Here is a 13,703-nt window from a genome sequence, read left to right as displayed (position 1 = left end):
TTATGACATGTTATATTCATCAGTTTTGAACCATCTTAATCTGTGCTGCGCGTTTCCGGTAAGTCTCAATGATCAGTGTTTGTGTGCTGCTTGTTTTGTTTGTTTGATCTATTTTACTCATATAATTTTATTCTTGCGCATCTTCTGCCTGCGCCGTCACAGTCGTATATATTTCCTTCGGGTTCTGCTGCCTGTCACATCTAATAAATTTCATTGATACATATAAGAACATTTTACAGTTTTAAGAACAATAAGAGAGGAAGGGAAAGAGGCAGAGTCATAATTAAGAACTCAGCACATGATTCTTGATTATTTCGATACGAGTAGGGACCATTATTTTTATTGTTGTTAGCACACACTCACACACACACACACACACACACACACACACAGAATACTGAGTTATGTATCGAGTTATCATTTGTGTGCGATGATCAGCACTGACGATGATATTTTTCCATGCACTTGATAGTAACAACAATAACAAAACAACAATACTGAATAACTGTGCGCTCTGCAGGTGCCTGTTCCCAGTGTCTCGATTCAGTGAATGCCAGTGCAGGACGGTATTTGGAGTAAGCTTACGTTGAGTTCAGCGCCCTCTTGGCTGACGCTGTTTTTAAGCGGTCATGTTGTTCAGGGCTCGGGCATTGACTAATATAGTTGTGTCTATGGCTCGGGGTCTTGCTTAGGTGAACTGGTTGCGGGTTAATTTGCTTGCCCGGGGGGCGTGAGTTCTGGGTCAATACGAAGGACACTTGGGAGTTCACTACAGTAACTACACTGGCCACTCAACTACAGTACAGTCGTTGCGCAAGGTGACTGACAATTAAACTGACACTGTGACAAACGCACAGAAGCACGTGCCGTGACGTTCTCTATCTCTCTCTCTCTCTGTCTACTCTCTCTCTCTCTCTGTCTCATTCACACACACACACACACACACACACACACACACACACACACACACGCCGGCTGACACATACACTGTACAGTAAAGCGGCATAATTAATTGTCAGTACCATCAGCACTGGGTGTAGGACGATATCATAGTTTTTTTTGGGTTTTTTCCCAGCAGCAGTAGCAGCGATTTTTGTATTGACAAGAACAGTAGTAGTAGTAGTAGTAATTGTAATAGCAGTAGTGATAGTCATAGTCAGTAGCCAGTAGTGCAGTAGCAACAGCAGGAGCCGCAGAACCGGTTGAGCCAAAACCAGCAGCAGTACTGAACAGTGCGAAAGCTGACACAGCAATAAGACATTTACGATCAGATAATCAAGACGATTCGGTAACTGACGATCGATGATGTTGAGACAAGTGACCATTGTCCAGTTTGAGGTCATCTTCATCAAGTTATGTCATAGGGTCGTCGATCCTGTCGTCGCCCGCAATGAATCAGAGCCGAGCTAAAACCGCCGAGTCGATCCGTAGGTAGCCTACAGGCCCTTTGGTAAAAATAAATACATAAATAATACTATGACTATGATAAATAATGATGGCATTGTTGCTTTTGCTGGATTTTTGCATCACGTTGCGGTCTATTTACTATTTTACTGCTCACGTACTGAGCTGCTCACAACTAATCCGGCACAACTTCGTAGGGATAATCGACAAGGTATATATATATATATATATATATATATATATATATATATATATATATATATATATATATATAATTATGCTTTCACAAATAAAACAGTCATCTTGACTTCAACAGCCAGCAACGATAAATTCATCAGGTCGCTCGCTCACTGCGTTGAGACCTTATGCGTTAGAGACACACCGATTTCGGCTGTTTCTCTATGAATGACTGGAACCCAACCGGTCTCGTGTCTTTTGAGCGTGTCACAATATATTTATAGCTCAGTGATTTCGTGCAGTCTCATGACCTTGACAAGGGACATGACTCCAATGTAACAGCATTGTTTACAAAATGGCCGTGTGATCAGTGCTCTGCTCACAAAACAACGAAGTTAGTCATACATAAATCCGGTGAGTAGATACTGTGGTGTTTAATTGGAAATTATTTGGATTGTATATTGGCTTTTTACTACAATATTGAATGGTATGTGGCATTTGAGATTAAAAAAAAAAAAAAAATGGATAGAGCTGATAGTGACTGGACGAGTGAATTGGGGTTTTTTTTGTGGTTTTTTTTTTTTTTTTTTTTTGGCACTGTCAGCGAAGAGACCTAAGGTGTCAGTGACTGGGAGTTTTGAACTGCTGCGGTTATTTCGTTTGTTGTGCAGACGCCACAATACTCTGTGCAGGCGTAACAAAGACAGTAGCATTGTAAATTTCTTTTAAAAGCCTCCGTGTGTTCCTTTTAAGGGGGAAAAAAAAAAGTTTTGGGGGGGCGGTTATCATGTGGCATTTAGGATTCACAGTTTCTTCCCTCCCAACTGCCGCCCCCGCCTCGCATTCAAGTTTTGCTTTGGATGTTCAGTCACATTTTCCCAAAACATACGTCTGTCGAAGCGTGGAGTGGAAAAGAAGAAACAGAGTCGCCAGACAGAAAACATGGCAGATGTGCATTTTTGCAGATCTCCATATAAAACAATCCTTTTGCTGTTGTGCCAGAGTAGTTGAACTAGTTAACTTGTAGTGCTATTTACTTTACTAAAACAGTAGTGCTAGTACTTAGTAGTACTTACCTAGTAGTAAAGGGACTGGCTCAAACCACACCCTATGATTGCCCCATCTATCAAAATGCTTAAAATTGTTTTCTGGGTTTTGCATATTCATGATATTGCATACATGCACTTTCTATCAGTATCAGATTGTAAATCAATCATCAAAGTCAAAAAGTATTGGTGCAGAAACTTTCAGAAGTGTCAAAGAGATTTTTGAAAGTGTCGAATGGTATTGTTTGAAATTCAGATGGCTGTGATTTCCATAGGATAACAACTCTGTTGGTTTTGAATTTGAAGGTATTGTCATTTTCATGAGCACCCCACCACCCCACCTCACACCCCCCCAAAAAGAAAAAAAGATTAGGTGTATAAACTATTTCCATGATAAGATTTCAATGTTTTACTTTGTACTTAATTAAGCAAAGAGAAGAAAAAAAATTACTTTGTACTTAATTAAGCAAAGAAAAGGAAAAAAAAGCAACAGCAACAGTGGCGATTTGAAATGTGCATGTGCACACACACACACACACACACACACAATGATTCATGTACAGGCTTCCCCCTCCCCCCCCCCCACCCCCCCGACCCCCAAACACACGTTAATTTGATCTGTAAACGTGTATGTTGTTTCATTCCCTCTCTCCACCCCCCTCTCTCTCTGTCTGTCTCTCCCTCTCTCTCCCTCCATCTCTCTCTCCTTTTCTCACATTCCTTATCAGTTTTGTTAAGATTATTTAAATTTTATCTCACTTCCACGTTGATTGTTGTTTTCATTTCTTCTTTACCTTATGGTTTACCTCCTCTTCCTCCTCATTCTTCTTCTTATTTATCATCTTCCACTCAGCTCTTTCAAGTCTGGCCTTAACCCTTTGAGCCCTGAGTTCCTGAGCAATTTTAACCCTTCTGCCTGAGCTCCTGAGCCAAAATTTGCAAATAATTGGTATTAAGCCCCTTGAGCCCTGACCACCGCTTTTCCGGTGGCAGAGAAAAATGACATAATGCCCGGCCACCAGTTGAGCGGTGCGTAAACACTTGAAGCGTGCAGAGTCTCAACCTGGCCTGTCAGGGCAGAAATCAGGGACAAAACGTGCGTGAAAACAACTGTACACAACGCAGCAAGTAATTGATATGCTTGATGATTTATCGGAAGTAGAGTATGACAGTGATTACTCTGATAGTGAGGTGGAGTTCGAATCGGATGATTTTGCTACAGATAGTGATGTTGAAAATGAATCTGAACATGCAGAATCAGTTGATCAAAGGAGGCATGTCAGGTTGAGACTCTGCACACTTCATGGTAGAAATCGATCTTTTTTATCCAAAGCACATGCACAAAACACAGTGAGGGGGCGCGGCAATGTTCGGTACTGCGTTCGCTGGCGTCGGAATATTACGGTTTTTCTGATTGGCTCTTCAATATAAGTCAACCAATAGCAAAACACGACACAAGTGTTTACGCACCGCTCAACCGATGGCCAGGCATTATGCCACCCCTCCCCACCACCGGTAAACCGGTGGTCAGGGCTCAAAGGGTTAAAACCCACCTCTTCCCAAAATAGCCTCCCTTCCCTGCCTCTTCCTTTTCTTCAGTTTCTCCAGTTTTACTTTTAGAGTTATGCATGCGTGTGAATGATTGGTGCAAAAACACTTTGATTTGTCTCTGCACAAGATTCAGCGCTATATTTGTATTTGTATTTGTATTTCTTTTTGTTACAACAGATTTCTCTGTGTGAAATTTGGGCTGCTCTCTCCAGGGAGAGCGCGTCGCTATACTACAGCGCCACCCATTTCTTGTATTTTTTCCTGCATGCAGTTTTATTTGTTTTTCCTATCAAAGTGGATTTTTCTACAGAATTTTACCAGGCACAACCCTTTTGTTGCCATGGGTTCTTTTATGTGCGCAAGGTGCATGCTGCACACAGGACCTTGGTTTATCATCTCATCCGAATGACTAGCGTCCAGACCACCACTCAAGGTCTAGTGGTGGGGGAGAAAATATCAGTGGCTGAGCTGTGATTCGAACCAGCTCACTCAGATTCTCTCGCTTCCTATGCGGATGCGTTACCTCTAGGCCATCACTCCAATATAAATACCGTTATCATTATTATTACTTCTTCATATTCATTTTCTTTTTCATCTTCTCCTCTATATCTATCTTCTTTCTATTCTTCTTCCATTTGTTCTGTTTTTGCTTGACCTTTTTGGAGATTGTATGGTGAAAAAATGTTTTTAGTAATTACTGTTTCTTGTTTATCTTAAATCCCTTAACCCCCAGTAAAACATTCAAGTTTGAGTTCTCTCTCTCCCTCCCCCTCACCCCTACCCACCATCTCTCTCTGTCCCCCTCTCTCTGTCTTGATGTCTGTTTCCCTCCTCCTCCTCTATTTCCTTCACCATACTTCTCTTCATTCCTTGAAAGTCAGTATTTTCATACACCTACCTTCCACAGAAGATAAAGAGCACGAAGAACTTACCATGAGTGACCAACCCAACAGGAGCATGTACTTAGGGCATGTTGATGCATATTACAAGAGACCTTTACTTGCCCAAAACCTCTGCAGAAACTGTCAAGGACGTCATTCTCTATGCGTTCCATTTCAGCATCCAAATTCAACTTGGGTGTTTATACAAAGTCATGAAAGTCAGAAAAAAAATGAGAGTGCCATTTCCAGGGCTGCAAAAATCTTGCGAAAATATATTTTACCCCTTTGGGTCTGGAAAGTCTTGGATTTTTTTTTTTTTTTTTTTAAATGACCATTGTCATTCCGCAAAAAAAGCTTATTTATTATATTGAAAAATACACACACAAATGGACAACAACCCCAGAGCCCCCAAAGAAACGAACACAGAAAAAGTGATGAAAAATTGAACATCAGTGCCAGGATATATATTATGCATTTATCTCTTTCATCATCTGTGTAACAAACTTTTTTTTTTTTTTTTTTAATTCAGTTTACTTTGTATAAATGATAAAGATAATTTTCATTCCAGTCAGGTAAAGGACTGGAAAAGGTATAGATCTAATATATATTAAAAAAAAAAAATTGTTTGGTGATTTTGGTCCCTTCTGTTGGAACCCATGATTTTATTTTTCCAACTACAGCGACCCAGTCCAAGACATCACCTCTTCACGCCACCTGGCCTGTTCCGCTCAGGAATTGTGCAAGCCAAATCAGAAACCTAGTCAAACATCTCGCCGTGTGCAAACAAACCGATGCTGATATATATAGTGATATACAGTATAATACTTTGCACAATTAATTTATTAGTGACCTTTGCATATGTATATGTCAAAGATGGTGGTACTTATCAGTTTTGTTGTGCTGCAGAAAGAGTTGCTTTTTTGGCTGTATTAAAACTAATACTATTATTATTACTATTATTATTGATTCTCATATATATAGTTCTTACCTTTGGTCAGAGACCAAGGTCAAAGCACTTTACAAACATGGAGTCATGCGTGCATGTGCACACACACACACACACACACACACACACACACACACACACACACATTTGTATACCACATGGGACCTTGGTTTATGATTTATCATACCATCCAAAATGACTTGCATCCAGACCACCACTCAAGGTCCAGTGGCTGGGGGAAAAAATTCAGGTGTTTGCGGGATTTGAATCCCTTATGCTCAGAATCCAATACTCTCGCTTCCCAGGCAAAGCGTTACCACTAGAGCACCACCTTGCATTGACAGCTTATCAGTGTGCAACTGAACAGAATACTGCCTGCGGACAGATAGATCTATGGGGGGAAACAGGTGTTGGCTGGTGGGCGGGGTGATGTTGTGGAGTATGTTAGCCTGTCTGCAACACAAGTTTTATTACCGCACTGTTTGTGTTGTTCATTTCACTCACAGTATGATCACAGGAGTATGAAAAGGGTGGAGTGGGTAGTGGTGGTGGTGAGCGGGGTTTGAAGGTGGATCATTCAGATCATCACAAACATTGTGTTTGTGTGTTTGAAAGAGCAAAAAACAAAAAAAAAAAAAAAACAACCACTCTTCTTCTCACCACACTAATATGATGAACTGCACAACTTCACTCGCAGGTTTATATGATGTGCCTGCCAAATGCTCAGTTGATAATAGTCTACTTTTGGTGTGGTAATTTGATTGAAATGTCTTCCCCTCCAGCAGAAAGTAGACCTTGAGTTTGTCAGGTTGGTTCCGCACATACACTGAAATTGGCCTGGGTGCTGTTTGACATTTGCAGAACTTTACACCGAAAGCAAAATCATAGCATGAGGAATGTGTTGTATGACAATTTGCCATTATACAGTGACATTTTCCCAGAGCAGTGTGCACTGACACTTTCCCACTATTTGCTGACATGTTCCCATCACCCAGGAACACATTTTCCCACTGTGCGCTGACAGCTTCCCACTGTGCACTAAGTGTGCACTGACAATTTCCAGTCCTCCAGGAACACATTTCCCGCTGTGCACTGACATTTTCCCACTGTGCACTGACAGTTTCCCACACTGACAGTTTCCCACCATGCACCAACATTTTCCCACTGTGCACTGACACTTTGCACTGACAGTTTCCCACCATGCACTGACAGTTTACCACTGTGCACTGACACTGTGCACTGACAGTTTCCCACTGTGCACTGACAGTTTCCCACACTGACAGTTTCCCACTGTGCACTGACAGTTTCTCTTCCAGTAGGAACACCTTTTGCACTGTACAGCAACATTTTCCCACAGGACAAAAACATTTTCCCACTGGGCACTGACAATTTCTGATCATCCAGGAACTCATTTTCCAATTTGCACTAACAGTTTTCCACAATACACTGACAGTTTGCTGTTGTTCAGTGACAATTTCCCAGCATCCACTGATCTAGTGACAGTTTACCACTGTTCAGAGATAGTTTCCCTTTGTGACAATTTCCTTTCATCCAGTGAAATGTTTTCCCATTGTTATGTTAGTGACAGTTTTCCCACTGTGCTGAGGCTTTTCCTACTGCACAATGTCACTAACAGTTTGCCAGTCAGCATTGTGAAAAAGACAGTTTTATGATATTGTTCAGTTCGAGTGTCCATATGCAAGCATTATACTATAGTTTTCAGTTGATTGTTCCCTGTTGTGAGAGTTTTCCCACTGCTGGATGATATTTTTCTCATAACACGGAGACAGTTTTCCTATGATGTACATTGACTGTAACTGTAAGCAGTCGCAGTGTTTACAATCAAAAAGGCTGAAAGTTGGTGTGGCTTGGCCCTCCTGGTGTCGTCACCTGGGGCAGTGTGTGTGAGGGGTGGATGGTACAGCACAGAGTTGCTCACAGTCCCAGCAGCTATGGTTGAAGCACCCAGGGCTTGCTGTGTGTCCCCCTCTCTGTGATATGACTGATATTAAATAGCCATAGAATTGTGTTATTGGTGTCATTATGGTAGGCTGTGAGGTTACCCTTTGTGTGGTCATTGTGTGAACAAACCGTTCCTGGCTCCTCTCATGTGAAGCCTTGAACACATGTGAGTGTGTTGGGCATTGTTTGGCAAAGGATACTTGCAGTTACAGCATCTCTGTGATTTTCACTGCAACATGCCAGTGATGAGCTTATTATTTTTGTTCATAAGGCTGGGTTTTATTTGTTGGTTGCTCAGCCATTGGTAGTAGTGGTAGTATTGTAGTTTGCAGCAGTTGATGGTGTATGTATGTTATTTATTTAGTTGTAGTGTTTCATAAGACGGAAGCAGTTGTTCACTTGCAGTTGCAGTACAGATCTGTTATTTTCACTACACCATGCCAATGGCAAACTTTTTCTTTTCATTTTTTTGTCTTGGAACTGGGTTGTTGTTGTGTTGTTTTTTAGTTGTGGCTCAGCCAGTGGTAGTAGTAGAAATAGCAGCAGTTATTGTGGTACTGGTAGGTGTGTTATTTGTTCAGTTGAAATATTTCATCTGAAAGTGAGCAGTTGCAGCATCTTTGATTTTCACCACAACATGCCGATTATAAACATTTTTTTTTTCATGAAGCTGTGTTTTCGTTGTTGTTCAGCCAGTAGCGGAAGTGCTACTTGAAGTAGTTACTTCTATTCTAGCACTGGAAGTTGATGTAATGGTGGTGATTATTATTGCAGAGAAACCATCAGCTCAGTTTTTGATTTTGCTTGACATAAGGTTGTAGATGTAGAAGGACAGAGTGCACCTGCATTATTTACAATTATTATTATTGATTCTTATTTTGTAGTAGTTATATCTGTGATTTACATGATGGGTGTTTTGCCCTTTAGCGGTTATAGTTTCTTGATTACAGTTTTTAACACAGTATTTTGTTAATATTTCATTGGTTTTCCTTATATATATATATCTATATCTGTATCTCTCTCTGTCTATCTGTCTGTCTCTCTGTCTGTCTGTCTGTCTGTCTGTCTGTCTCTCTCTCTCTCTCTCTCTCTCTCTCTTTCTCTCTTTCTCTCTCTCTCTCTCTCTCTCTCTATATATATATATATAATCATTAAGAAAAACGAGAAAAATTCATAGGCTCGCTGTGGCCAGTAAGGGAAACAAACAGAACAGTAAAGATGGCATGATCAGCATTGATGTATGACGCTATTGACAGGCTGATATAATCCATCCTGTTGTGGTAACAAAGTGTTCGGTCCAATCAGTGTGTGAGTTATTAGTTCCTCAGTCCTGTGAGGTCTTTATTTTTATTTGTCACCTGCAGCTCGATGTGTGTGTGTTTGTATGTGTGGTGTGTAATTTGTGTGCGTGTATCTCTGAATGTATGTTATTTCATGCTGGATGAAGGACACTGTACTGAACCGAAGCACGCTGAATAATGAGGTAACCAGTGATCAGAATCAGCAGCAGATAACATACAGTGTTTCTATGGACTGGCCTGAGTTAATGGTCCCGAAGACAGAGAGTGTGGGGGACTAGTTGGTGGCTGTGATGGAGCAGTGCCTTTGTGTGACAGTGTAGGGCATTGCGCACTGTACTGTATCATGCTGCTGGACATGTGTAGAGTGATAAACAAACACTGTTGTCGTAGTCATTGAGGAAGAAGAAAAAAACATTAGGTGGGGAAGAAGCAGCAGGAACTTTGTTGTAGCATCCCCCCATCTGCTTTTCCCTTGCCCCACCGACTTGGCTGAAGTGTTGGCTTCTCAGGTTCACAGAAGATGGAACTCGGAGGTAACTGAATCACTTGTCTTGTGAAGGGTGGGAGGGGGCAGGGTGAGGGGGGGAAGGGGAGGGCATGTTACCATGTTTCAGAGCCATCCTTTATTTTATTTTTCTTTGTTATGCATGTGAGTACATGATATGTGCATTTGTTTATATATGTAACAAATGTTGATTTGTGTGTGTGTGTGTGTGCAGAATTTTGCCAGGGAGAAATCCCTTGCTGTTCTCCTAGTCCTACTGTGCATTTTATCCGTATTTTCTTGGAATGCATACAGTACATGCGTACGTAAATTTGATTACCTAACATTGTTACAAAGATGATTTCTTTGGTGCAGAATTTTGCCTGGAATAAATTTTTTGTCATGGGTTCTTTTACATGGGCTATTATAAATAATGTACATGATGCTTGTGGGACATGGGTTCATCATATGATGTAAAAAAAAAAAAAAAAAAAAAAAAAAAAAAATTAAAATTAAAAAAAAAAAGAGAGAAAAGTTTGACAAGCACACAGACCAAGGAAGAGAAAGAGGGTGGGGTGGGGTGGGGGCCTCAAGTACTTTCCTGACCTGAATTCGCTGGCTAGTTGGGTGACTGCTTGGCCACTGTACTTCTCCACTTTATTTTTTTTCTTTGTTTTCTTTAGGACTTTCTCTCTTTCGTTTCTTTCCCTTTCTTTCTGGGGAACTTACTTTCTTGTGTATTTATTTATTGATTTACTTCATTCTTATAATAACAATAATAACAAACACGTTGGGTTACGCTGCTGGTCAGGCATCTGCTTGGCAGATGTGGTGTAGCGTATATGGATTTATCCGAATGCAGTGACGCCTCCTTGAGCTACTGAAACTGAAACTGATAATAACAATAATATTAATAACACACACACACACACACACACACACACACACACACACACACACACACACACACACACACACACATATGTATATATATACTTATTTTGCTTCTGTGGTGTTTGTTTTGGTTGTTTTTTATGCTTGTATGACATCCCCCACCCTCTGCTGTTTTCCATTGTTATCCATGCTCATTACTTTAGCACAGTCGTTCAGTTTGATTGATTTATTGGTTTTAACAGTTTTTCCTATAGATCTGTATCTGTATATATCTACATCTCTATATGTAGAAATATAAATGAAATGGATATATATATTATATTTTGATATATATCTATCTTGATCCAAACACACACACACACACACACACACACACACACACACACACACACACACATGCACACACACACACACACACACACACACATTAATGTTGTTATTTATATTTACATTGTTGTAGGTTCATACTTGTTGATATACATATACATATTCTCCCTCCCATGACATCTCATTCAGTACACACCACAATCTCTTTAGACGTTTTCTTATAATAATCTACCTTTCCTCTGATACATAACATGAACACTTTTTTACACTAATATTCACATACATTCCCTTTCCTTTATCCACTACTTGACTCATTTCCGTCTAAAAACACTTACAGTGAATAGACGTTAAACTGAAGATAAAACACACACACACACAGAGTGAGTCATAGTCTACACACATGTTCAGTTTACATTGTCATAATTCATGTATACACTGCATTTATATTAAACATATATGATATAGAGATCTCTTATCTCCTTGTCCTGTTTTCATGGGCTGTGATCCATAAAATGCAATCCATTTCTTTTAGTGGCCATTTGCACATGTGTATATTTGCACATGTTGCCAGGTTTTCTTTATCTTTCCTCTTGTTTTTACCTCCGTCTTCACTTGCCAAGTGTTTGATTGCACAGCATGTGGTGGCTATGACGGACAGAAGGTGATTATGACTAATGGAACTTTGATCTCCCCAGTTCAGAGCTGAGATTGACAACACTTTTAACCTTTGTGGTGATGGTTCCACTTGACAGTGAAGCTCCCTCACCCCTATCCCTACCCCTGCCCTCTCTCTCTCTCTCTCTCTCTCTTACCCTTTGAGTCTCTCTCTCTCTCTCTCTCTCTCTCTCTCTCCCTCTCTCCCTCTCTCTCCCTCCCTCCCTCTCTCTCTCTGAGTCTCTCTTCCTGTCCTCTCTATGTGTGTCTCACTCTGTCTCTCTCTCTCTCTTGCTCTGAGTCTCTCTGTGTCTGTCTGTCTGCCTCAGTGCCTGTCTGTTGTGTCTGTTTCAGTGTCTGCCTGTCTCTCTCTCTCTCCCACTCAATCTCTCTCTCTGTCTCTCAGAGTCTCTCTTCCTGTCTTTCTCTCTCTCTCTCTGTGTCTCACTCTCTCCTGCTCTGAATCTCTCTGTGTCTGTCTGTCTGCCTGTCTGTCTGTCTGTCTGTCTCTCTCTCTCTCTCTCTCTCTCTCTCTCTCGCTCTCTCTCCCTGCTCTCTCACATGACACAGACAGAGTTATTAATCATGATTGCAGTAATGAGTAATGAGGCAGTGAACTTTGGTTAGTGTGGAGGCCGTTAAAGTGTTGTGTTTGGGGGGACAAACTAGAGGTTACTGGACATCACATACTTGTGTGGGTGGCTGAGTTGATCTGTTTTTATAATTATTATTATTATTATTATTTTATTATCATTCCTTTCTTCTTCCTATTCTTTTCCATTTCTTTGAAATTTTGGTATGGTACTTGAGCATAATTTTTGTACCAGTATGCGGTGGCAGAGTTGTAAATGTATATATATGTGTGTGTGTGTGTGTGTGTGTGTGTGTGTGTGTGTACATCTCTTCATATTTTCATGGTTTGAAACTGATTGCTAAATTTTGACAAATGTCATATTGAAATAGATTATTGTTGTTGCTGTAGGAACAGGCATGTAAATTGTTCTTGCCCCTTTGTCAAAAGACTCTTCTTGGCAGTGACAACAAATATTTCAAATGTCAGGTGTGTGTGTGTGTGTGTTCTCTCTCTGTCTCTCTTTCTGTCTCCCACTGTCTCTCTCTCACAAGTCTCAGTCTCTTTCTGTCTCTGTTTCTCAGTCTGTCTCTGTATCTGCCTGTCTGTCTGTCTCTGTCTGTCTGTCTCTCTCTCTCTCTGTCTCTGTCTCTCTCTGTCTGTCTGTCTCTCTCTCTCTGTGTGTCCTGCTTTGTGCGATTTCCTTGTTGAGTTCATACCAAAGAAATCCTCTCTCTCTGTCCTGCTTTGTGCGATTTCTTGCTTGCTCTCTCTTGCTTGCTCGCTCTGCCCCCCCCACCCCCCCCACCCCCCCCCCCCCCCCACTCTCTTTCTGATTGTCTCTTGTCTTTCTCTCTCCTTTTTCTCTCTCCCTCTCACTCCCCCATTTGAACCCCTCTCCCCTCTCTCTCTGTTTTACATTTGCATGATTGCTCATTCTCCCAATAATTTGTATGAAATAATTTGATGATCGAGTTATTATCTTGGCTGGTGACTTACCTTTTAATGTGCTGCTGGCATGTGTGACGTTTCATTGATTTACTCTTCATGCACTGCTGTTTTTCGAAGGCTGGCTGTTGTATGCAATACAAAGGCTGTGGTTAGAGAACAGATGTTCCATTCATGCACATAATAGTGTAACTGTGTATTTGATATGCACATTTTTACTGTGTGCATTGGATGTGATTTGTTTAGTGGGGTCACAGTGTTCCAGGCTTATAATATATGTTTTGCCCCCCATCCAAGTTGTGAGTGTTTATAATATTAATAGTAATGATGATTGATAGTAATCAGCACAGTTCCGTCATCTGTCTTATTTTATTCCTTTTTTTTTTTCTAGATATCTCTTCCATCATGCTGATCTTGCTGAACTATTATATCATTCATTAGTAATGCCATGCTATTTAAATGTTGTAATTGTGCCATGACAATAGATCAGTCGTAAGTCATGCCATTGCCATCAGGTGATACATCACGCCATTTGATGATTCATCAGTCACGCAGTG

Source organism: Babylonia areolata, chromosome 19 (assembly GCF_041734735.1).
Source record: "Babylonia areolata isolate BAREFJ2019XMU chromosome 19, ASM4173473v1, whole genome shotgun sequence".
In the NCBI taxonomy this organism is placed as follows: domain Eukaryota; kingdom Metazoa; phylum Mollusca; class Gastropoda; order Neogastropoda; family Buccinidae; genus Babylonia; species Babylonia areolata.
Note: the sequence above shows the minus strand (reverse complement) of the source record.